This window comes from Grus americana, chromosome 9 (genome assembly GCF_028858705.1).
Source record: "Grus americana isolate bGruAme1 chromosome 9, bGruAme1.mat, whole genome shotgun sequence".
Classification (NCBI taxonomy): Eukaryota; Metazoa; Chordata; class Aves; order Gruiformes; family Gruidae; genus Grus; species Grus americana.
In genome coordinates this window covers 26,427,344-26,453,474 of record NC_072860.1, presented here as the reverse complement: position 1 = coordinate 26,453,474, position 26,131 = coordinate 26,427,344, and the positions used below count along the sequence as shown (strand labels likewise).

At 39.4% G+C, this 26,131-nt stretch overlaps 1 protein-coding gene across 2 annotated transcripts in view; it reads right to left on the bottom strand.

Annotated features, from left to right (window-relative positions):
• PPM1L (protein phosphatase, Mg2+/Mn2+ dependent 1L) overlaps nucleotides 1-26,131 on the bottom strand; it is a 98,860-nt gene that overhangs the window by 54,611 nt on the left and 18,118 nt on the right. Inside the window, exon 1 of one of the 2 annotated variants that reach the window (XM_054835101.1) lies at nucleotides 24,548-24,700. The exons of the other annotated variant lie outside the window; for it this stretch is intronic. The gene's annotated coding sequence lies outside the window, so the exon portion shown is untranslated. Of the gene's footprint in view, nucleotides 1-24,547; nucleotides 24,701-26,131 lie in introns of those variants that run through there. 2 annotated transcript variants of the gene reach the window in all.

Here is a 26,131-nt window from a genome sequence, read left to right as displayed (position 1 = left end):
ACACTGTCACCCTTTGTTAGCTACGGTGAAATCGATTTACATGTCAGAGTAACGGGTAAAAGTGTGTACTGGCCTTTTGAAGCCCATTTTGGATACTTTTTTTTTTTTTTCCCCAAAACTGTGATAACAGTTCTGCTTTGAAAGTTAAAAAGAAATGTCTGGGAGGGGAGAGCCTGGACTGGTCCCCAAAGGCAACATCAAGGCAAGGTGGGGGTAGAGATCTTCTTCCACGTTCACTGCTGTCCAGTCTCCTCCTGCCCAGGAAGAAGCAGCAGCTGGTTGGCGAGAGGACAGCTGCCCTGCCAGCGATCGGGTAGATAAAGTCTATCCCAAGTAAGGAGAGCTGCGCAAGTTCTGCCAAAGGACAATAAAACAAGGACCTCAAGCACAATGTACTGAAATCAAACAATAGTTCTACACTGCTGTTACCTGGGAAATTCCAAAATGAAACCTGGAAATGGCATTGCAGCAGGATTGATGCAGACTGTGAAATCAGTCTACTGAAACAGTCCTACCGTACTATGGGTTTGCTGGGTTATTACTCATCTAACCTCTAATGTTTTCGTAGATGCTAACTTAATATGTTATCTCCATTTAATACAACATAATTACAGAACAGTGAAAAGAAGATTTTTTTTGTTGGCTTTTTTCTTTTCATTTAGTGTTTCCTGCAGTAAGGCTGCTGCATTAACATCAGTCATGGATTTCCTCGATTAAGGAAGACCTAACATTAAGGCATTTCAGTAAGACAAGACCAACTTGCATCTTTTGCCACTCTTACAACTACTATAGCAGTCTGCTACTTATAGCATCATAGAATCCCAGACTGGTTTGGGTTGGAAGGGATCTTAAAGCTCATCTAGTTCCAACCCCCTGCCATGGGCAGGGACACCCTCCACTAGCCCAGGTTGCCCAAAGCCCCATCCAACCTGGCCTTGAACACTGCCAGGGAGCCAGGGGCAGCCACAGCTTCTCTGGGCACCCTGTGCCAGGGCCTCACCACCCTCATCATAAAAAATTTCTTCCTCATATCTAATCTAAATCTACCCTCTTTCAGTTTAAAACTATTACTCCTTATTCCATCACTACAAGCCCTTATAAACAGTCCCTCTCCAATTTTCAAAGTCTCTCTCTCGCTTTCAGCGCTTCTCTAGTGCTACTTTTTCAATGCAATGTTTAAAAAGCAGAGATGAAATTTTTCCCTCTATAAAATCACTCCAAAGATGGAGAAAGTGAGAAGTGGAAGAAAAAGTCTGGGCTGTAGTTCCAAGCATGAACAACCCTGGATCCAGCAAGCCCTCTCGTAGCCCACTCAGCTCATGGCAGAAAGCACTGGTTGCTGCTTCAGAAACACCAAAGACGACTCTGAAATGATGCCTGTGCAGCAGAGCTAAAGCACAAATGAAGCCATTGCTTTCTGCCCCAAATGTGGGATTTCTCCATCTATCCATGCATGAGCACCAATGATGGCATTTGGCGACACAGGCTGCAGGCAGGCTGCTGCGTAACAGGCTCAGAAGTGACCCATTAAAGATGCTTCTGATCATAATATGTTGTCCCTTAGTGTTCACAAAGTGAGGATGCTCTCAGGATCTCTGACATACACTAATTCTCTCCAAAATATCATAAAAGTGGTTTGTAGCGTTTATGCTTCATTCAGGACCAGCAGTCTAAGGTAACTCTTTGAATATTTTAGACAACATATGCTATAATATACATACACACATTCAATATATATATAACATACCTATAAATAATATATTCAGCATATATACTGCTAGGCAAATACTACACATTGCCACAAAATTTATCTTTCAAAAGCTGTCGTCTCTTTAAACTAAGAAGTCAAATAGAAGAAAAGAAAAACTGTTGAAAGATAAATGATGTACAGCCAGGAAAGCCAGGGAAAGAGATACTGGAAGATGCTCTTCTTTCTTTTTTATTATGAGAAACCCAAACAGTTTTCTTTGTTGTTTTTGACACAACAGTAGTAGTAAAAAGGAGATGATTTGTTTCGGTAAGTTCGGGCTGGGGGCTGTTGTGTTTTTCAGAGACTCGATGTTCTGCGGTCATTGCAGACTGATGCAAATCTGAAGCCTGGAAATGGCACAGAGAAGATATGATTTGTTATCCCAAGAACAACATTCATTCTTAAATGTTGCCAGTATCACTTGGAGAAGGACAATTTTCTTTGCTGTATTTGTCCATTTTTTTGTGATGATGTATGTACTATCAATGTTTATGTCTGCACTGTGCAGGTCTTTGATGGGACCAAAAGAAACATTAGGCACTGATACGCTTTAATCTACACAAGTACATTGACAGACACTGCGCAACATTATTACTGCAAAAACAAAATAACAGGCTTAACCACAGTTGCTGAAATTGGTACACTGAATATAAAAATGACAAACGTTGTGTATACAAAATCACATCCACAACAAATCCACATTAATAAGATATGTTTAAAAAAAAATCTTAATCAGGGCAAGTCTGGCATTGGCTTTATTATCTCACTCTTCCAGATATACATACAAATTAGATCAGCTTTATAATCTTGGTCCTTAGCTTTACACTAATTATTGATATGGGTCCACCATCTCAAGCCTCAGGATGGAAAACATTACCAATTACTCAGGCAAATTGCAACACTATCCAGATGGACAAAAGTAAACTGCGTAGAGACATGCTTTCTATTGTCCCTGGTCAGCAAGCAAAATTCCCCCCCAAATTGAAGGGTGTTGCAAAACTCACCCCCCACGGTGTGCTGCTTTCATCTACATCCCCTTACAGGAGACAAAGCAACACTTTTGAAGCATCCATTTAACAAGGAAAGCCTACCAAAGCAAACATTTCGCTGCACAAACAATTTTCCACCTGGAAAAATGATACAAAGAAGAATGAGCGACATTATGTACCTTAAAACAATCCAGCTATACTTCAACTAGGACAAGCAGTACAGGAACTTGTAAGGCATGAAATATGTGTGCACGCAGGCTGAACAACTTAAAAAAATACTCTTTCAATAGTCTGAATACCAACAATCAGTGCCAAAAAGACTGTAAGTTTCAGAGAAATACTGCTGAAATGCCACTTGCTCCAGAACAGGAGATGCACATTCCTGCAGAACTCCAGGATTCAGCCAGGCTCCCCGCTTGTTCCTTCATCTTAACAATTTGTAGGCTTACAGCTGCTTTTGCATTATGAAAAGCACTTCAGCAGCAGAGATCTGTTTCAAACTGGTATCAGTCACTACGGTGTAGACAAGCAAGATGCATTTTTAGTGACAACTACCACCGTAACTGCTGACAGCAGAGAGCTGATGATTTGCCAAGCGCGCAAAAAAAAAAGTGTCACTTCTTTAAGCCACTTTTTATAAACTTTAAAACTTCAATAAATTACTCCTACCTTCCTATCTGAAGCGTGTTGATCAGCAGCTCCCATTCCAGTGGGAAGCTGTCCTTCCAGGAGAAAGCTGTCAGACTGATTAATATGAATATAAAATTACACTATTAATACTACTCAAGGGCAGATTTTTGCTGAATATAAACTGTCATAGCTGCTCCACTGAATTTTAGACTGCAAACTGCCATAAACTGTATCAATAAAGGGATGCTCCCCTTTCATTTTCAGGTGTCAGGAGAAATGCTGAGGCAGGCAGGGGATGCGGGGAAGCATTTGCATGAAAGAGAAGAGGAAAGGAGAGCACCAGGAGACAACAGCTTGGAGCAGATGTGCGTCTCCTCTTGCTGGAAAACGGGGAATAAGCGTTGCCCTCTCTCACTGTGACAGTACAGCTGAGAAGGGCTGCAAGAAGGAAAGAAGCCTGGGACAGGATGATTCAAGGCAACAGTGATCTTATGCTAACATAAAATTCACGCATTACACCCAAGTTCCACGTATCCGGGCAGCCCATAACACAAATGGTATTTCTACCACAGAAGGTCAAAACCCAACTTTTTTATATATATATATACACACACATGTATACCATAGCAGTCTCTCAGCAACCACCTATAAAGAATGAATGAGGAAACTAAAATAATAATTAAAATCCCCAAATAAGAGAATATTATAATTTCAGTGAAGTCTGGAAATTTTTAAGACACTCTTGTGAATTTTAAGTTTTGGTAACACTCTGCTGCCTGTAGTTTTCCAGCTGCTCTCCCTTAGGAACACGACTGTAAAGATTCTTATATATTAGTATATTCAGTATAGTACAATAAATCTCATCCATCACAGTCAACTTGACAAGATACATTTTCCTGCAAAACATGCATCAAAGGGACAGTTATTCATAACTCTGCTTTATGGGTACACCTCCTGAAAGTACCTTTAATAATGTACTATATTTTGGTCTTCACCAAAGGCTTACAAGTCAGTTGTGAATGCAAGGCATATTTTATATTTATGACCTGCAAGAAACTTTGTGACAGACACCCATTGAAAATAGGAACTGGAAATAGTTCTCCCCCCAAAAAAACCATAAAGCAAGGCACCCACTTCATTTCAAGATAATCACTGGACCCTACTCAATATTGTTGCCAGGATGTTGGAGCTAATGAAGAGAAGAAGTATTTCTGCTTTAATCTCGCAGCAAGTTCTGGTCAGCACATATAAGAAAAGTTTATATATATCCACACAAATGGTCTTCAAAGAAACAGCTTTAGCTGCAAATTAACTGTGACGTTCGTCAAGTCTAGCCATCAACGATAAGCTACTTCAAGAGCCAAATTCTTCTACAAACTCAATGCAGGGTAGAATTTGTAACCGTACAGCAGAGTTAGATCTCAGACATAAATCTGGCTGTGCATTTGGTGCTGGAAAGAAAGTTGTCAGATACTTTCTTCCCCAGCCTCTGCCCTCCCAAGACCTGGATATGAATGGTCATTAGGCTGAGCAGAAGCCATGTCACAGCTTTTACTGCAGTGAAAGCCATTAACACAAACGCTTCCCTCAAGAGCACAAAAATAGAAATATATTTCTATTATTGAAAGAGATACATCTTGCATGGTCAGCAAATGCTTTCATGTATTCTTCTGTCTCACCTCCAGACTAATGGACCGATACCAAAGCACTTTCCCTTTCTGCCTTCTCAGCTCCTCCAAGATAAATATTAATGGCAAAGTATGGAGTAAACACTCAAGTGATTCCTCTGCAGCTACTTCAAACTGAATAAGCACTTTAAAGTATTTTTTCCACTGAGTCTTCTCCTCTGGATATTTTCCGGGCTTTGCTTGGGTTTCTTCTCAGTGACATTTAAAGGTTTGTATAAAAATGGGTTTGATGTTTGTGCAAAGCTGCCAGGCGTGGGGACAGCAGCCCTGCGGCCTCCATGGCAAGTTCATTCAGGGGAAGTAAACTGCAATTTTTCTGAAACATCTCCCTTGGAAAAAAAATGCCCTCTGAGGGGTGGTTTTGCAAGGTGGATCGCATCTCTGAGCGTTCAACCTCTGGGCACTGTCATCTGCCAACGTGGCCTGTTCACCACCAGCGATCTTACGCTATGAGTAAAGGATACTCCTCATACCCCCAGCTAGCATTTACAGTGGTTATATGCCCTATGTGCTTGTATAGGGGAAATATAGGTAGCATGTTCAAGGCACAGTTCTGTTATCTATTTGCAAGCATTAAGTTTATGCTTTCAATATGGGATGAAGGCAATATGGATGCCTGCATATCTGACTCAAACATCTATTGGCAGTCACTGGAACTGTGGCCATATCGCACGCTCATCCCCACAAACCACTGCAGAGCTTGTACTCTTTCATTGAGGCTTTTAACGCTATGTCAGTCTTTCCTACATAAGTAGAAAATTAATTAAGTAGACTAAGGTAGTATCTCCATCCTTCCGTAATGTACAAAATACCTGTATGGTTTGAAAACAGCAGCAAGGCACAGTATTTTCTGCTTTTCTCCTCTGAGCAGACAAGACAGAGAACTCCGTGCTACACAGTATAAAACAGAGTCTAAATCCCCAAGTAAATGTAAAATGAATAGTCTCTAGTCTGCACATTCTAAAAATAGTTCACATGTACATTATGCTATGAATAATTCCTCAGTTTAGGAATACTGAAGTGACTTTTAAAATTTAGACCGCATAGTCTGCAATTTGGACAAACGATATTGCTAGGGGCACTTCTATTCAGAAAGGGTAAGCCTGTATAATTTTCTCTTAATAGCATTGTTGCCAGTGCTCCATTTTTCAGGATAATTTGCTTTCGTTGATACAATACTTTACACATCCATATTCATGGAGAATACCAAGGGGGTGTTTTCCATTCATAACTCACAGATATCTTTATACCTGCAATTACTACACCCTAAGTCAACAGAGAACAGGACAATCTCGTGTCGTCAGCCTGTCCATAAGGGATGGGGGGAATGAGCTGCCAAGGCCAGCTGAGACCAGTCTGATGGAGGAGGAGGAGCTGCAAGAGAAGGAGAAAACAGTAGCAGCTGCTCCCATCAGCTTGGGTCACTCTGTATTGTCCCTGCATCCCCATTACCCCCCAGCAAGTCGAGCCCCAGCCACCATTCCCCCCTCGGGGGTCACACAGACCCCTGCAGTGCTCAGAGGAGACCCCTGCGCAGCCCCAAGGTCCAATGTTGGCCACCAAAGCCCCCGCTGGCCCTGGCCCCACAGCCATTGCAACCATCCTGCAGCTCCCCAGCTACCTCCGCACAGCTGGGATTCCCTCTGCCTCCCGACCTGCATCCCCCAGCTCCTCAAAGCCAGCAGATAGACTCAAAGCCAGCAGATACACCCAAACCGCCTTCCTGACAGGAGGCATGACCCTCGTTTCACTTCCAGATTTCATCAACCCCCTGTGATATGTCTGGCCTGTGACCTGAGCCTGAGTTTTTGGAAGTGGACTTTGATGACTTCTTGATATCTGTGTTTTGCAGATCATCAACTTGAGACAGTACAGCTTAAGAGCTGTCAAGAACAAAGAGCCAGGTAAATACTCATTCCAGATTTAGACCATATAATTTTGTAGATGTATAAACAAAAAATAATTGTTCTAGTACAAGATAGAAAAACAATCCTTGAAAAACTGATTTAGGGATACAAATAAACCTGGACACCTATTTGATTCACCAAGTTAATTAGGAACTTGTTTTACTTGCAATAATTGCATATTGATCATAGCAATTACTGCTGATGAAGTTGGAGAGACGATTTAAACATGTGCCAGAGAGCACCAATAACACTGATTTTGTCTTACAGAGGCTGGCCGATATGGAAACAAAAGCCTTTTTAAGATGAAACTGCTGTTACTTGCTGATTTTCACATCTTGATGAACTTAACTCACAGTTACTTAGAAGCAATTTAAGAAGAGTCATGATTTAATTGACAGCTAATTGCCTGAAGGCTTAATTGCTTCCTTACATGTGAAATCGGACAGGAGAGAAAAAAAAAAATCATTAGACCATGTCATTTAAAACAGAACTTTGTGGCTCAAAGAATATCGGTCTACAAATAGTCCGAACGATTGTTGTGCAGTGCTTTGTCATGCAACCAAGCTCAAGGCAAACACACCCGACTTAAGTGTGAGCAACGGACACACGATGCCACACTCAAGCAGGTGAAAAACAAACCATCAGAGTTCCCCGGGAATGGATGTCCCAAACTCAGTGCGCATTTTTATTTAAGAAAGGAATATTCAAGTCACAAGCGGTGACATCTTTTCGGGCTGAGGTACTACTGAGCATTCAAGCTGTCGGTGAGCATTAACAAGTCAGATTATTCAACTCGTAACAAATTAAAGAATAGTGAGCATTTATATAATAGATGTACCAAAAAGGACGATAACAGTAATGTTGCTTCCCACAGTCTTTGCATAATAATAGTCTTAAAAAGCCATTCTCTTTTCATTTATTCTTTTCTTCTGAAAGCCACAATTATTCCAACAACTCAACATGCTATGCCCTAGCAATTTGTAAATGAAAAACTGAAATGCTGTTCATCAAGACAGGCAAATTAAAACAGACTGTATTTATAACGCTGTTTGTACGAAGTGAAGGAAAACTGCATGTTTACCTCACTGAACATAACTAAACCAGGCCCAAAGCTGTAACTTCAGCTGCCTCTGAAAGTTATTCATAGCACTTCCTGTCAAACAACTTTTTAAAGCTTTTATCCCTTTTTAAAAATTGTAAACTCAATAGAAAAAAAAGCCCATAAACTTAAAATTGCCATTCTTCCTACAGGATGTTAAACTTAAATTGCTAAGTTTTCTGTAAGGTAAGTGTGACCCAAAATAAATAATTAAATCACTCTCCACTTCAGGCCACAGAATAATAAACCACATACAACTAATTGGGATATGGCACAGACAAATCAAAGAAGTGAGAGAAAGCACATGATGCCGAGGAGAACACCTGGGATTTGGGGCTCTTCAGGGAACCAGCTCTAAAACAGGACCTGTATCTCTTTGAATACACAGCTCTGATAATTAATTCCTGGTGGTGATGGTAGAGGAGAAATAACTTTATTCCATTCTGCTGTTGATTTTTTTCTCTTGCCCTATAATCATATCCTTCAATATCACTTTTGAGTACCTAATAAAAAACACACATAAATTCAAAGAGGTGGATTACAGACAGATCAAACAATATTAATCCATAATCTCTTTTCTCGCTGCACGTCCAGGATCAGAAGAATTTATCTTGCATGCATCTGTGGTTTTGTTATAAGAGAAAACTATGTAAAGAGAAAGGTTTAAGTTTGTTCTGAAACAGTAGGACTTACAAGGTATTCAGTTACTCATGGCAGAGGCTTCTATAGTAAATAATTAGCCATTTACTGGCTAAAGTAAACAGATTGAAAACCTATCACAATATGAGTAATTACTGTAGCTGAACAATAGCACCAAGGAACTTGGGAGTGCCACGAGCAGTTCGGCTGTGGAGTAGCAAGGGGGATCTCTGGGGAACAGGGAGCAAAGTGAGACTCGTGGTACAGCATGGATTACAGTGTGCAGCCCGGGTCGCATCTGAACGTGGTGTTTAAAGTTGCTTAGCACGAGCTGAGCAGAAAGGTGCTGCTAAAAGGGTTTTAAGTGCACACTTAATAAATGCAAAAATCTTTCAATTGGAAAGTACATCAAGGTGCAAAATCAAAGATGATATCCATGTGATAACTCATGGTATAATGTACAAAAAGCTTAGTAAATTAGTACAAAAAGAGAAATGATTATTGAAAAAGCTGAATGATGAAGAACTGCAAGAGGTTTTCATGCTGAGATTCGGACATGTGTAGTGGAATGCCTTATACCTTTTCCAGTTGACACAGCCAGCCTCGCTCCTGCATTGATTTTCTACCTTGGCAGGTAACTACCAAGACACGACCAGGACGGCTGTCCTGCAGCTGAAGGAATAGCGTCGTAGCTCTGAAACAGATGGCTGCCCATGGGACACATGGGACTCTTGTAAACTGTCTAGTTAATGGCTTTCATATTTGCATATATACGTGTCCACGATTATAGCATGCCACAGTTAGAGATGTTACCCAGCTACCATGACTAATTCATTCTCCTCAGTTGGCTGCCCCTGCTCCATAGAGGAGACAGTACGTTTTCTAATAAAATTATAATCTTTCCCTCACCCATCCTGTTTTGTCTTAGCATTCAAAAAAATGGCTTTGTAATACCCAAAAAATCTGTTGGTTGAGCTGCTAACATTTCTGCTGACCTAGATCTATTCAGAACTCAAGTAAACTGTAATCAAAATTTAAAGCAATAATAGGGCTTGTCCCCTCCTATGCAAATCTACATAAGAAGTTAAAATGGGAATATTTTAAATCCTTTACATGATACAGTAGGTTTAAAAGTAAAGTACCCCTTTGAAATCTGAAACTGTATTATTTTTCAGTTTGGTCAAATTCTCTGGAAGAAAAGCAGCAATTATCAATTGCCAACCCCTACAAAACTTAGAAAGACCTATTCTGTTCTTCTGAATTTGAAAGATGAGAAGGCTATTTGCCTCTTGTATGCAAATCTGCCCCATAAATCTCAAACCAGTAGAAGAGTGGTAACATTTCTGGGACATGAGAACGTTTCATTAATTTGTCTTCTTACTATTGCACACGAAGACCACTTAGGAGCATACGTTAAAGTATCAATAAACATAATATGTCCCTAAGCATGCTGTCTGATCAAATCCTGGCCAGTCTCCTGGCCCTGGTGCCTGTAACCCAAAACGGTGCTAGACAAGTTCCTGATCCTGCAGGAACCCAATTCTGAGCCTGCAGAGGTTATGCTGACACCTTCCTGGTATCCACACCCCCAAAGATGTGCAGCACAGCCTACTTTACTCTTTTTAAATGACAGAAAACTCGGCTGGGCCACTCCCCAAGTGCACAGTGACATAGATGGCTCTTCCCAGAATAGATGCGAAAGGGGTTGCAGAGCAGGGTGCCAGCAGTCGGGAGAGATGTATAACTCATGCGGGCTCTGCAACACGAATGCAGGACACACAGGGAGAGTGCTAGCAAATGCCTGAAATTAAGCCTTCACTTGCAAATAAATTGTGCGTATGGTCACTGTAAAACCTGCCATTTTGCAACATGGATCAGCCTGTTCCCTGGTTCAAGCCAAAAATGACATGCAATGCAAATCAATGCAAATTTTTTATTTATATGTATTCCCTCACAAGAAAAATTAAACCCACCCAAATTTTAAGTAATAAATACTGGGTTTCATGGTAATTTTTTTTATAAATTCATTAGGATTATGCTGAAGCTACCTGGGAGAGAATACAGCTGCAATGGTGTTGGTAAGGGACAGTCACTTCTCCACCCCGTGGTGGTAAACCCCATCCAAGCCTATTGGCCCTCCCTTGGGAGAGGGTTCATCATCCCTGCTCCCCATCTCACCTCTACTCTACACTTCTCCAAGTTTCAAAAGTATTTTTAAAAGTATTACAGTCAGGTAGGGGAAGTCAATATTTAATTTGGGTTAAGAATTTGCTCACATGACACTTGTGTGTCAATATCACTTAATTTTTTGTTAGGACAACAATGAAGATGGAGTGCAATCCTACATGAAGGCTTTCACTTGAACTTTAATTTTGTGACTCAAAACTTCTTTAATCGCATGTTATTACATGCGATTAAAGATGGCTCTAATGGCGCATAGTGATAAAAAACTTGATTCTTGATTGACTATTTAAGACTTTATGCAACCTGCTGAAGAACAGTTATTGTGTAATACTTTTATCCACTTTTGGATTACTAAAGGGATGCAAAAGATACCTCTCTGAGGTCCTCCAAGATCACCATGGCAGTTGGGTTCGATCAGACTTCACTGCAATGAACAGGAAGGCACAAAGGCCAGAGGATTTCACAACTGCAATTAAAACTCAAGAAGGCCTCTTACAACTGCATTTTGTACCAAATATTGTCATCGTTGGGCTGTATCTGCAATTAGCCCCAAAGCTTTGCTATTCATCCTTCCTCGCAATGTAGAGGAACAAACTATCTGGGGTGCTTTGTGCATATCAACTGTACATTGAAAAAGAACATTTGTAGGCCATTGATTAATTGGTGGTTTAGTCTCAAAATCTTCATTTCTACATGGAAAAAAATGTTATTTAATGTTATGGGGAAAAGAATTAGGAATTTTAGATCCTAGTGCCTCATGCAGAGCATTATAAATACGGAAATCAGGCAGTGCTGGATATCTTTTAGTTTTCAGGTTCTAAAAGATACAGATTTGTGACTGCCAGAAACTTATAGTGCCCAAGTGCCTCAGTCCTGTTTAACTTAAAGTAAATTAGGCATACAGTCACTTTGTGAAAATCTCAGAAAATAACTAGCAGCAGGTTGCATAAACACCTAAAATATTTTGTCAATAATGTATCTGTTCCACAGTCTAGCTTTATGTTCACTATACCTGCTGTGGAACATATTTGCTTTGCATTAATTAATAAACATAGCTTCCAATAAAAAAGACAACAGAAAATTTATTGCGCATTCATTTGTCACTTGATTTAGCTGCAGTTAACAACATCAATTTATCTTTTTAAACCACTCCGCAGTTACTTATGGACTCACATGCAACACACAGTACAACCCACCTGGCAACACAGGTATTAACCTCTGAAAATGTACTAAGCCAGGAAGCCAAATTCAAAGTTACAGCTCTCTCCAGCCACTGAACACCTGACGTGCATTAAGAGTAATATCTCCAACTGCTCTCATGGAAAAAATTAATACAGTTTCAGTTCAGCAGCCTAAAACCGAGTGTCCCGACAGGAAAACAAACTTCCAAGTTGGTATCGAAATGAACTTCATTAGGTCTAATGAGACCAAATGTACAGTTAACTACAGAAAAACAATCCTTATTTTGGATTATTTATTGAGAAAATTGCTTGTTTAAAAGGTACATATTTTTGTGATCAATACTGCCCTTGTTTTAACCGAGATTATAGTACCTACAGGCCTCATGATGTTTAGTGTAGTTGTATTCAGACATTTGTAATGCTAGGAAGAGTTTGTCTCCGTGCTTCACAGATGGGGAAATGAAGCACACAAAAGTTAAATAATTACCCAAGGTCACACAGGAACTCTGCAAGGGAGAAAAGGCCGGCTGGTGATGTAATTACTGAGCCAGTCTGCCTCTCTGGTGTATCCAGTAAAGACACTAGTAATAGCCTTGTAAAGTTAACATAAGAATGAATTTATTTTGTGGAAAATACTGAGATCATGTTACATGGGGTATTTTTTTAAGATAGTCCAAATCTTCATTTGGAAAAATGATTTTGTGTACTTCTCTTGAACATAACACAGTCCTGAACAAATACAAACTTTGCCGTTCAGTTATCACCGTATATGTTTTAAGATCAAGGCAAACAAAAGTAGGAATAGTGATGTAACTGTAAAAGCCACCAACAGCAAAAGCCAAGCGATGCTGCAGTCGTGCACCCCAGGCTATCAGATGCAGTTTGCTCACCTGCGTGAAGTTGACCTTCCACTACACTCCAGCGCCACGTGTCAGCTCTGAAGGAATGCTTTAAAAGCTTTCTTGCCTTCACACAGCAGGTTAGAAAACACTTGAGATGGTTTCAGATTCCTCCTAAGAGGAGCCCGCGCTCACAGTAACATTTCGAAACTTTAAACAAGCTGAAGAGGTTGAAATACTAAACCTTTTAAAATAAGTGGAAAGAAATGTAATTACAAGAGGCACCTATTTAGGAAAGGTCACGTGCAGTCTTGTATTAGATTTACTACACATACACAAACTTTTATCCTAATACTACGTTTTATATGTTTATATGATATGATTTATTTTTGAGCTTGCTACCAACCAAAAGTTACACTCCCACATCTGTGGAGCTGAGGGCCTGCCTTTTAAGAGAAGGGCTTTTCCTGCTGCCGTTTTTTTGCAAAGTATTGCCATATTCTCAACAGCCAGAGAGACTGTTTAACAGAAAAGCAAAGAAATGAAGGAGGCAGTAGTGTTTATGTTATTCATTTGTAAGATTACAAAAAGAACTTTTGACAATACATAATATTTAATTCATTAAATAATTATATTTAGTTACTATTAATGTTATCTGGGAGTATTTATTCCCAGACAGTAAATCCTTCAGTTTGATAGCATAAAAGGAAACTACTTGATATGTAAATATAAAAATAACATAACATTTCAGCAGGAACAAGCATGTCAGGAGGAAATGTAGATTTTCATTAATCAACAGGAAACAGCAAAGACAGAGACTACCTTGCTAATCCATGCTGATGCCCTTCAGAAGCTATCCAGCTATGACTACATGGTTTTTAGCTTCAAGACGAGTTAAGCACGAAGTGCTTTGTGCTCACACTGTAGACCTTGTTAAGAAAGGAAAGCCGAAATTGATATTGTGGAGAACGACATGGTCCTGTGATCATTTATTTCAAATTTCTAGTGGTTCCTAGGGAAATGCCTACATCACAGGCATAAGATTTTATATTCTCTAAATAAAAAGTACCCAGATCCAAGTGGAAAGCCATGAAAGGATTCATTCCCAGACTGGGAATAAAATCTTGTACATATCACAGAGCTTTATTTTACCACGTAAGCCCAAAAGCATTTGCTCTTCACATCCTGAAGCCACTCACATTACAACTAAATGTCACTCAGTAGTTTTCTACTTCTCAAATTTTACTGCCTATGGGAGAGCTAGTTTTAGTATTTTGTATGATTAAACATTTAGCTAGATACTTACATGGTCCTCAACCCTGTGATATCTCATTTGTGCCCATCTGTCTTGAAATGATTAGGGCCTAATCTAGTGAATTCATTAGGCTTGTATTGGACTCTTTCTGAATTATAATGATCAAACATCAGCAAAAGTATTGGAAGATGCTAGATGTTATTGTGAGAGATGCTGATCCCAATAACGGGGATCTGCAAGAGGGGGACATGCAGATCTGATGAGAGGAGCAGCAGCAGGGTTGGCTCAGGTGTGGGAAATTCACTACAGTTATCTGGCACTGGCTGAATATTTAAATATTTATTTTTCTCCCAGTTCTGAAACACTGCAAATATGTCACTATATGCTTACTTCTCTTCAAAGCTCACCAGATGGTATTAGACTATATGGGGATGTAACTAAACCATACCACTGGACCGAGTCTCACTCCAAACAAGAAGCGACGCTAAGATGAATTTAATCCCATCTTCTCTAAATACCTAGGTAAAAAACAGTTTTTAAGCCAGGCATCTAACAACCAAAGCACATTTCTGAATACTAATAATTAAATAAAAAGCTCTTTTGTAAAAACAGCCAAGCCTGCTTCTGAGTGGGCTGACATTCCAGCAACAGAATAAGGAGGCGAAGAGAGCAAAAGCTTTGCAAGAACAATTGCCTTCTATGAAGACACCAGGCAAGGCAGGCGGATTTTCTTTTTTGCTATTTTTTGTTTCGCACACATAATACATTGTTGTTCTTTGCTTTCTTTCCTTTTACTCGCTGCACCCAAGCACAACTACTGTCTACTGGGGAAGTGCCTGTGGTTTCTGCAAAGAGATATATTTGTTCAACTAACTGTGGGCCCAGAACTTCATCAAATTAGCAGAGCACTACTTACAGCTGATGACTCTATCTGGGTGATCTAATTAGAAATCCACAAAGTGTCAAAGCACCATAAGACAATTCCTCACTCTCCTCCCGTGTGAGAACTGTTGAACGGGAAACAGCTGGATGCACAGTACAAGTAGATTGCCTTTAGGCAGAAAACTTTACAAATAGCTACAAAACAAGGAATTTATTCATTTGGCATTCCATATAACAAATTTAACTACACTTTTTACCCCCCTCCTCCACTTGTGTTTCACATTTGTATTACTAAATGATAAACTAGTATAGTAAATCTAGCCAGGCAATGAATAATGACTTTCCCAGCAAAAGAATAAATCAGGACTCAGTAAGCACAGTCAAATGTTGCTACAACAGTGAGCAGTTAATGTGCAAAGCTGACAGAAAAGGCAAAAATATTTGAATATGTTTTGCAGTGGCTTTAAAAAAATGTTTTATTATACTACTGTTTGTTAGTACCTATTTCTATCAGGCCTCATTCTTTAAACTGCGTTGAGCTCCTCCGTAAGGCTGCACACTCATCTTATAAAAATCACAGACCGCAACTCACTTGAATAAATCCAGAAAATCTCCTCCTGAACCCAAACAATTTGTGTAGAAATACCACAGAGAGATAAGAACAAGGCAATGGGAATCCAGGACTCCTTCCCAGCAGGAAAAGCAAAGCAGGACAGTACTGCATACAAGACATGAGCTGAATCTGAGCATAGATCCAAGACCGACAGTCTTAGGAGCTCAACCAGAGAGTAGGAGAACTCAGTATTAACATGTCTGGAAAAACAGTGGAGCCAAGACCATATTAATGACTGAGAATGGACTGGAGAAAGTACCTCACTATTTAGTTTGAAGCAGTCGTGCTTATTAACCAGCTGGGAAACACCACCACAAAAAAAGACAACACACACCTGGTCCGAGGAAATTGATGAGCATGTGTCAAGCGCTGCAAAATTTAGCCCTCAGATATACAGTCAAGGAAATTATAATAGTAACAGTGATAGACTCCACTGATGGACTCCACCAGGAGCACTGACAGCTCAGAGAGAAGAGAGGGCAAAATTTGCACATTTTACCTTTAGCTGTAGAAGAAGAAAAAGAAGGACCGAGAGGACAGCTTCCAGGGACTCTCTCAGAACATGAGAAGAGAAAGATTAAGGAAAAAAAGTGCTGAAAAAGAAGTATGAAAGAGAGGAGGGAGGTAACCTAGGACAGGAAAAGATGAGACATAAAAGTACCAGGAGGTCTAAACTAAGTCAATTGGGGTCATGAGATCAGAGACAGCTACAAAGAAGATGAGAGAGCCTGAAGTGTTAGGAAGAAAGATGCTGGCAAGGATGTGATATTTTGCAAAACTTGCATAAAAACATGAATGAGAATACTGAAATTGAATATAAGTTTTTGCTATAAAAATTACTGTACAAAAACCAGGCTACAGAATGGACCACAACAGTGAAGAAAAGCTAAATGAAAGTGAATCTGATTTGGTTTTCCTCTCATGTTGAAGACAGCAACTATTTTCAGTGTCCCTCTGTTTAAGGTACAGAGCATTTGTGGGGACAGCCCTACACGCCAGGAGACGGGCAGCTCCACTGCAAATACCGACTTCGGAGGGACTACTAGGCAGGAAATGAAATCCCTGGAAGTGGGCTATGAAACCTCAGGGACAGCATCTGAAGGTTACTCCATTCTCTTCACGTTCTTTAACCTCTATGTCTCAACAGCAGGCTTTGTTGAGACATAGAGGTTAAAGAATATGCAGTATCGTTGACTCAGGTGTGACAGAACAGTGTCAAAAGTGGTGAAAGGAGCCCAACTGCTCGTGCCTTCGGACAAGTCTTTAGGTGCTCCGTTAGTATAGGCATTTACCTACCTGGCACACGTGGTCCTGCTCTAGCAAGGCAGACGTGTCACAAAATTATTTTAGACAGTGTTGCGATGGGACAAAATAAGCTTACAAGGGGCAACACTCAAGTTTGACTGTGTTAGCTCTGCCAGAAGAATGAACTCATCTCTAGCAGGTCAGGGCTTTGGTTTAAGCTGTTCCCCAGCATGGCAATGCTATAGGTCCACGGAGACCTGGAAAAGCCAACAGGCTGTCATATCAAATGAGTCTTTAAATTCTAAGCACTAGGACTTTTACCTCTTCCAGAGGACAGCATGCTCCACCCATACTAAGCGACAGCAGCAAATGGATGACAAATACATATATCTAAATACAGCACTAGAAACAGTTTCTTCTCTACTGAAATTTTCAGATATGTTTATAGCATTCAAGATTTTTTTCTAAACTATCAAAACAGTTTTCATAACTGTAATTCAGTTCCTATGCCTACAGTCTCTATTTCATTACTGGTTCTCTAGCAACGTGGTTTAATCCCTCACTCTCCAAATTCTTTATATATGATATGCTTACAACATATTATAATCCTTATTGACAAGCAACCCATTAAAAGCAAGATTATATTCCCAGAAGGCACATGTAAAAACAAAAGGAAACAAAAAGCAGCTCCGGAAAGAAAACTTATAAACTACAATAATAAAACCATGCTATTATTTCTAGAATAGTGTACTTTGACGTGCAATTGATTTTGCAAGGAATCAATTCTAAAATTAGAGCTTCATTATTGCTATTTTAGCCCCTCCAAAACACTGGTTTCATGAGGCTGAATGAATTCTCAGAAAATGGCAACACTAATTTGAGACCTCTCTTTGAGTCTTTACAATTGTAAAGTACTTATAATTTTCACCCCTCAAATTTGTCACCTGAAGCTGCTTTCAGCACGTACAGGGATTCTTACCAAATTGTTTATCTATTTCTCCCTGACCAACAGCTTGAATGCCTTATGTCATACAACACAGATTTAACACAAAGACACCTCTTTTGTGGCTGGTACTCAACAGATGGAAGTATGAAGTCATTTTTATTGTATTCATTACTATTTCCACAAGCTTTTCTACAAACTAAATGGTGATAAAGTGATACTCCTAGGTATGCTTTGTCACTGGCAGGTCTGTCTGCAAGTTTTTTTTAAAACAAAGAAAGAAAAGACATTCACCTTAATTTTTATAAACATAATAAGCAACTTTTTGCCTTTTCAAAGTTACATTAACAGTTACTTATTTGTGGACTGGCAGTGATCTGGGCTGGACCTAGCATGCTCCCTGAGCTAAATATTTATAATGTAGATAGACAGCGCAATCTATTTTGGGGAAAAAAACTTCAGCCTCCAAAACTTCATGCATCAATGTCATTGCTGGTTTAAAATTAAGTGTCAGCATTGGCCTAAAAAGACTTTGTGGAGTGCAGATGAGGCAGATAAACAAACCCAGCTAAGACTGTGCTCTGAAGTGGGAATAACGGAGCATGTTAAGAAATCCATCTGCTGAACTGTTTATAAGCTTTTCACCATACACTTTCGCCATGTCTGGCAGGATTAGCAACCACACTTCTCAAGATGTGTGGAGGAAAAATTTAAAACAGCATTATTTATGTAACTCATGATGATTTTCAAGCAAACTTGTTTAGATGTGAAGCATTTCTTTTCCTGGCTGAATTTTTGAACTGACACAGCCAAACAGGCAAGCACTTTTATGGAGACACAAATCTTAATCTTGAACCAAACACCGTTGCTCTGGGATGCTGCAACTGTCGCTAACAACAGTGGGAGGCCATCAGCAAAGGAGGGAAATTTCTGCTATCATGACGACCTCTGCGATTTGAACCCTCATCATCACTGGCAGACAGGAAGATGAACACTCATCTCACACTACAGCAAATAGTATTTTTAAAGTAATTTGCAAACACTGTTCCTCTTCAGCATGTTTCTGAACTTAATGTTTTTATATCTTCCATTTAAAAACATCATTAAAGCATAAATTAAGAAAAGCCTGGATTTTCTCCATGGAAGTACCACATCATTTACAAATAGAACAATCTTAACTGCATTGCCTGACCTTTTTTTTTTTAATTTTAAAAATTTTAATAATTTCCCTTTTATTTTGCTCTACCTGATTTTAGTCATAGCTCTGAAGCAATCAGGAATCTTTAATATCAGTTACTAAACTATGGTTGCTCATCCATGTAACTCAGACTGATTCCACTGCAGAGATGGATTGTATTAACCACACTTAAATAGACAAAAATACACCTTACAAAGACCCTGCCTAGACAATTACTCACTTTAGAAATAAACAGACCCCAAACCAATCATTGAGTAGCTTTAGTTTCTTGAGTCTGAAACACATCAGAACAGAGCTGATTGCCACCTACCACTCAGTTCCCTTTGCCATAAAGGAGTAAAACTAATTAACCCACCTTTAGTGCTACAAGAAAATGCAGTGGTTAAGGCTTTATTTATAAAACTTACAGCTATTATTAGATAATCTCTGACTTTTCTTTCTAATTTTTGCTATACTGAAGAGTCAACACAAAGAAAACATCAAACGGAATGCCTGCCTTTACATTAAAGGAATTAAAAATTAGTAAATACGGCTGAGATGATGCCAAACAAGTCAAGATGCACAAAAGCCCATTTGGAATCACACATTATTTTCAATTACAAAATGAAAATAAACCATAACACTGAGAATCTGTGAAATGCAATCAATGAGGCCAAGACAACAAAAGCTTACTAAACAAATGTAATAATATGCCATTTCAGTAAGATTGAAATTTACTGATATGTGAAGTATTGGCTCAAATGACAGCAGCAGCTGAGCTCTAGCTTCAAATCCTAACTACATTTACAGCAGTATCACATTCAGGCAAACAAAAAAAAAAAACCACATCCAGTACGGGATACTATGTGGCACAGATTTTACTTATTGATTATTTGGGGTTTTATCACTATCCCTTTGCTTTACAGCTGAACCAGAGAGGCAGTGCCCTGGCACAGAAGAAACACCATCCATACTCCCTCATCCTCTGCTGCACAGAGCTCATTTATTCCCAGTAACTCCTATTCCAACCACTGGTGTGCAGACAGTCCCTTTTCTCTTCTAGTGACACAGTTTTTCTAGGAACACGTTGCTCCATTTTAGCTGCCTTCCATCTGTAAAAGGCTACTGCTTACTTCACAAGACCATCACTAAGAATAAAACATTTGTTAACATTAAGAACGCTGCACAAATTCAAAGATGCATAAACAGAGAAGAGCTTTCTTTTAACCAGAGCAGTGGTTTCAGTATGCAAGATTTAGTTTAATACAGGAGACACACACACATCGAGGGAGGTATTTCATAGAGAAGATGTTCTGCAAGCCGGTTTTAAGAGACCACAGAACTGCCAGGTTATGGCACATCACTTCAGTTTCTATGGGTGTCATGACAGGTTGCCTAGAGTCAGCGCCAGGAGACCTGTGTATCTTTTCCAATTGAATTTACGGAGCTCAAAATATAAAGGCTTTGCAATGCTATATTTTACTTGCCTTTTAATGGCTGGAAGGAGGGAAGTGCTGTTACTCCTGCTGCCAAGATTCTTCAGCTCCAAAAGTGCAGCAGCTACTTTTAGATCAGAGAGTCCTCAGATTCAACCCCCACAAAGTTTCTTCCCTATATATTATGTCTGTTTTCGAGCGCTGTAATGCTGTTAACTCTGTAATGAATATTAATATAGCCTTTGGGGAGATTTGTTCTGTCTCTACTATGCCTTGCATGTTATGAAGCACTTTTAAATCTGCAATAACAGTTTATCATATCAGAGACAAGTAATTCATTGTACCCCAGCACAATGGATGCACACACAAACCCATGCACTCAAACACCACCTTAATTACCTCTCCTGCCTTCTTCCCACGAAATACATTCTTTCACAAGACATGAACTATGGCTGGCTTCTGCTACTGTAGTTTAAAAAAAAAACCAACACACGCGGAAAAGCAGCATTGCTGGTCTCCCACACCTCTGTAACATTTCTAAAGAATCAATTACTTCTCCCATAGCTTCCCAGACTGACTCAAAACCACAAGCAGTATAATATCCAAAACCAGACATATAAAAAACCCCCCAAAAAACCACAGTAAGGGGCCAGCAGTGAATACTTGTGACACCAAGGCCAGAGGAGCTAGGCTGATCTTTAGAGGCAATGAAGGGTTTGAAAAGGAATAGGAAAAATATTGCTAACAAGACACAAGTGTAAAAACCACATGGAAAGACTGGGGGGGTGGGGGGAGAAACAGCAGAGAGTGAGTCACAGAAATACTTGAATATTGCCACAAGAAACCTAACCTGAAAGACTGCCCTTGCAAGGAAAAACAGGTTCTTTATGTCATGTTTACACAGAAAAACAAGTGCCTGAAACTACAATGCCTGGGCACCGAAACCCAGCTAAGTGCTGGTCCCTGCCCCATGGCCCTTCTCCTCCCTTCCTGCTGGCTCCAGGGTTAGCTCGGCCTGTAGATACCAGCTGGAAAAAAACAGCTTCTGCCAATTTAGCTCTGAAGCAGCTCTTGACAGTCAGTCAAGTGTCAGGGCAGGAGGAAGGCACGGTGGGGGCAGCAGTGAGGGGAAACAGCCTTTTTTAGATCAGCTTGACACCCCAAACCCACATCCTGGTTATTTCTGCTAAGCAACTTACTGTTTAGCAGATGAGCTGCAATAGGTGCACCTCAGTGAGAAGTAAAACCCAACTCTGTAGTCTCAGTCATCCCGCTGGAATAAATTAATGTATTTTTCACTTTAGAGCAAAGCAGCTATGAGCACAAGCACAGCGGGGTGCTGCGGCCAAGGAGAGAACCTGCCACAACTGGTGAAGCCCCAGTAACACGCTCCCTTGCACTGCCTTGCACTCACCTGGGGTCAGATCTCGATGAGCACTGGCTAGTAGCTTTGAACTAGTTGGTTGGCTTTACTTAATTTCACTGGATAGAACACACAGCTTGTTAGAAAAAGTACTCTCATCTCGGTGGAGAAGCTGCACAGGGTTTTAGTTTGCTTGTTTTTTTTGCTATAATATAGCAGGCTATAAACGACAAAAGCAAACCCCACAAAGCTACACGTCTTTTGGCTTAGAGAGGTATTGCCAACCTAGCTGCACAAACCAACCTCATTTCAATTTGGTCCACTGACAAGGTGCTGGGTTTTTATTAGGACAGTACCCAGGGGGGACTGCGAAATTAGGAGTGTCCCCCTTTTTTTTTTCTTCTAGCACAGCAAAACTGTGGAGGAAGCAAACTCCACGGAGAGTTAATCTAACAATGAGACAGAAAACTTTTAACTGCAGTGTTTTGAGTGTCCAGAAAAAGAAGAAAACAAGTAGGGTAGGCAGAAGGCAGCTATGCCAATTAAAAGGATAGATAGAGGGTGAAACAGGAGACCCTATGCCAGAGGATTTTCAAGACCTGTATATTGATGCTAAGTAATTTAGTGCAAACAAATTAAATGTCAATCTACCAGAGCCTCTGCATATAGATGAGCCTTAACAAAATACAGGCTACAGTCTGTGGAAGACTGGTTAGAGCTATTTTTGATGAGCTTGGAAAGAAATCTAATCTGTGACTCTAAATCCAAAGCAGGAAGCTATACATACTGCAAATTTCCTGATGATACCTGCTCTAACTTTAGACAGTATTACTCACTGCAGATTAGTGCTTTTTACACTACATCCGGTAACTAAAATGTTCTACCGTAATTGTTTTTTCTTCTTCCTTTTAAAGAAGCTACAACATACTCCACTAAAAAAGCCATCAAAATACATGTATTTACCATAGTAAAGGTTTTCCAAAGATTTCAGACACGTGTTTTAACACTAAAATTCAGAATTATTAGGACATTTTTCTTTCTACTAGTATAAAAGCATTCCTGTGGCAGGTGTTTCTCATTCGAGGCAGAGAACATCAGGACCACCTGAAAGGCAAAGAACTCAGATCTTTCTTCACCATGCTGGTACTGCTCTCTCATGCTCAATGCTACCACATCTGCATCTCTAAAAGGCTAACACTTAGTGCGGATTTTTTGATCAGCTGGAAATACTTGAATTGTTTCCTCAGGTTTTCTTAAAAAAAGCCCCCAATCCATAGGACTAGCCAGAACCTGTTAATAATTTTAAGAGCACCTGTTAAAATGACATTTTCACAAAACTTTAATCCACAGAGTTCGATTCTGTTTGCTAGTAACTTGTTGATGGGGCCAAGAACTGCTGAATGAAAGCAAATTTCTCATTGTGCCTCTTAAAAATTTTTGCTGCCCTCCAGGTTTCAGTTGAATAGCAGTTTGCATTTCGGACTTTCCTGTATTTCATTCTTACCATAACGGCATCTGAATTTAGCATGAAATCTGAATGAACTATTGCCAATTTTTGCTGTGTCAAGTCTTATGCAAACATTTTATGTCCAATATCCCCCTGAGGATTTTTATTTCTGCATTTAAAGACTAGGACTTCACTTGTGAGCAAGTATGTGTGCATGCGTGTTTGTGTATAAATACATGCATCTGACATATATTCCTTGTCTTACTGACTAGCAGACTAAATCAAAAGACATAGGACCTTTAAGAAAGCTGACTGATAAATAAATTTCTTCTAATGCTTAAATACTTACTCAGCATCTCTAGTTAGGATGTTCCCTCTCTCCAGACACTGCATCTCTAACTGAACAGCAGGAGAAGGATTATTGTAGGCACACAGGCTTTGTCATGGAAAAAGAATTAGGCTGCATTTACTTATGCCATTTGTAGTAAAATAATTGTGGCCTTTCTGATAAGACAGAGCAGGGACCATTTCTTGGAAAACATTTATTTATATATATAAAATCCTACCTTGGAAGAAATACAGATTTAATTTCATGTGTATTTAAGAGTAACAACTAGATCTTAATGCATCACAAAGAACATTTTTCTTCCTTGCAAGGCGGTCTAAGGGAGTGGTTACTTGTGACCTTCACTAGAACAGGCCACCACATATTCAAGGCACCGTGTAGAGTTAGGTTTTCCTAGAATATGGTAATATGTTTTCTCCAAATAACAAACAGAAGATGAGGGCTGTGCACTTCAGTGCAAAGTTTTTTCATGTAAGAGAAAGCAAAAAGCAGATGGGGACTAACATCACATTAACTCAGACAGGCAAGAGAGGCTAGCAACAGACCGCATCCCAGAGACATCCTGCTACAGACATCTTACAGAGCTAGAGAAAATCTCCAATTGGAAAATATTCAAATGAAAAAGTAGGCATGAAAAAATGAGCCCATTTATAGGTGTTGTACTGGGAGACCAGAGTAAGTTCACAGCTGGGGAATTCATAGCAGTGACCACTCCTGCAAAGATTTATCAACTCTCTGCCAACTCTGCCCACTGACTGGAGATTTTCCATGTGCAAAAGTATTTTTATAACATCTTGAACTTCACCGTTTGACCTCTATTTTGAAATGGCTTTTTCCTACTCTGATACCAAACAGATTTAAAGATTTTGCAAACAAATAGGTGTTCGGGTCACAAGACACATTAGATCATTTTAAGTAATTATAGCACACTTACCAGTTCCTTTTTCTCTGATGTAGCTATGGATAGTACTTTGAGGTCTATCAGAATAGTAAGACTATTATTTTTTCTCCTTCATTGAACTGCTGAGCACTGAGGAAAACTGCATGTGTCCAGTCAAAACAGTGCCAAATTACAGATGAGTTCTGTGTCAACATCTGCTTTCATTTCTATGACAAAAATAAGATTAATTCAAACTATTTGAATTTCTTTTCTCAGACTTGCTCTGCTAGCAAGTATCCTTCAGTCTGCATCACAGCTGTAATGGTCATTCCCAAAAAGTGTATTTTCACTCAATCTTAGAATAAGATGTTTTCTTGCAACACAGCTGCTCAGCTGATAAATTAAAGAAATAGTGTCATCTTCAGCACAGAAGAACTTTCCAATCAGAAAGACACTGCTGCATGATTTCTGCAAAGCTGTTCAGAAATTTTAAAAAAATAATAATCATGTTTTTGGTGCAGTAAATAAGAATCAAATTCAGACTGAAAAGCTGTAGTTATTAGAGATTAACAGCCCTTATAATATGGCAAAATTTTCTCTTCTTTTCCACCTTCCCTTCATATGTAAAATGGAAAGTTTTTCAAACTTCACTTTTCAAAAAGAAAATATGCACTGAACTCTAAAGGACACCATTGCAATCAATATTTACCACAAGATGGTCATTACCTCAAAATCAGACTGAAGCATTACAGGGAAAAATAATTATTTATTGGGATTGAGGAAGATCAAATAAACACAGAGCATGAGTATGATTATATCCAGATTTTAAAACTGCATTATTTCTCTAAAGAGAAGTCATATATTAAGATGGGATTAATTTAAGATGGGACTAATAAATCCAATAGTAAGTACAAAAATTACTTTAAAGGATCATGTTTACAATAGAGACTCAAAATATTTTGAAAGCAAAATGTGGTTTCCACAATGAAAGAATTAGAGGCAAGTTTCTGTATATCACCACTCCATTTCAATAGCAGATAAAATATACACAGCAAATGCTCCACCTCTGACATGCTAACACAGCTTTACAGAGGTACTAAAAAACATTTCCTAGTTTTTCACTTGGAACAATTTAAAATAACGTGTCTTCAAGACCCTCTTGACTAATAGAGATCGAAACACCAATAATGCTCACAGACTCTTCTTCATCTTCTAGATGGTCTATCTTGACTTCTCCATTCCAACACTTGGCTCTGATAAATTTTGTCGATGAGCAGCTGTAGCATTCAAATAGCAAATTTTCAGTCAGACCTCTTGCTTTTTTTTTCAGTTGGTGAAACATCATAATGTTTCCCTCAAGTATTCTTTTTTTGCTAAATAAATCTCTACCTTTTCTTTACAATGGAATAAAACTTTGTTAATTGGTTTCTCTCTCATACTTTATATGTGTTTCATGGCCTCTGTTTTCCTGTATTAGCACACATTAGTTCAATAGTCTTTGAACGAGTTCCCACAGAGCGAGACTGCCATCCACCCAAGGCGTTCCCCTGACATAATAAATAGTTGTCATTCCAGTCATCTTCTGTCAGCCAAACAAGGGCTGAAAACACCATCTGGGAGAATCATGAGAGGATGGAC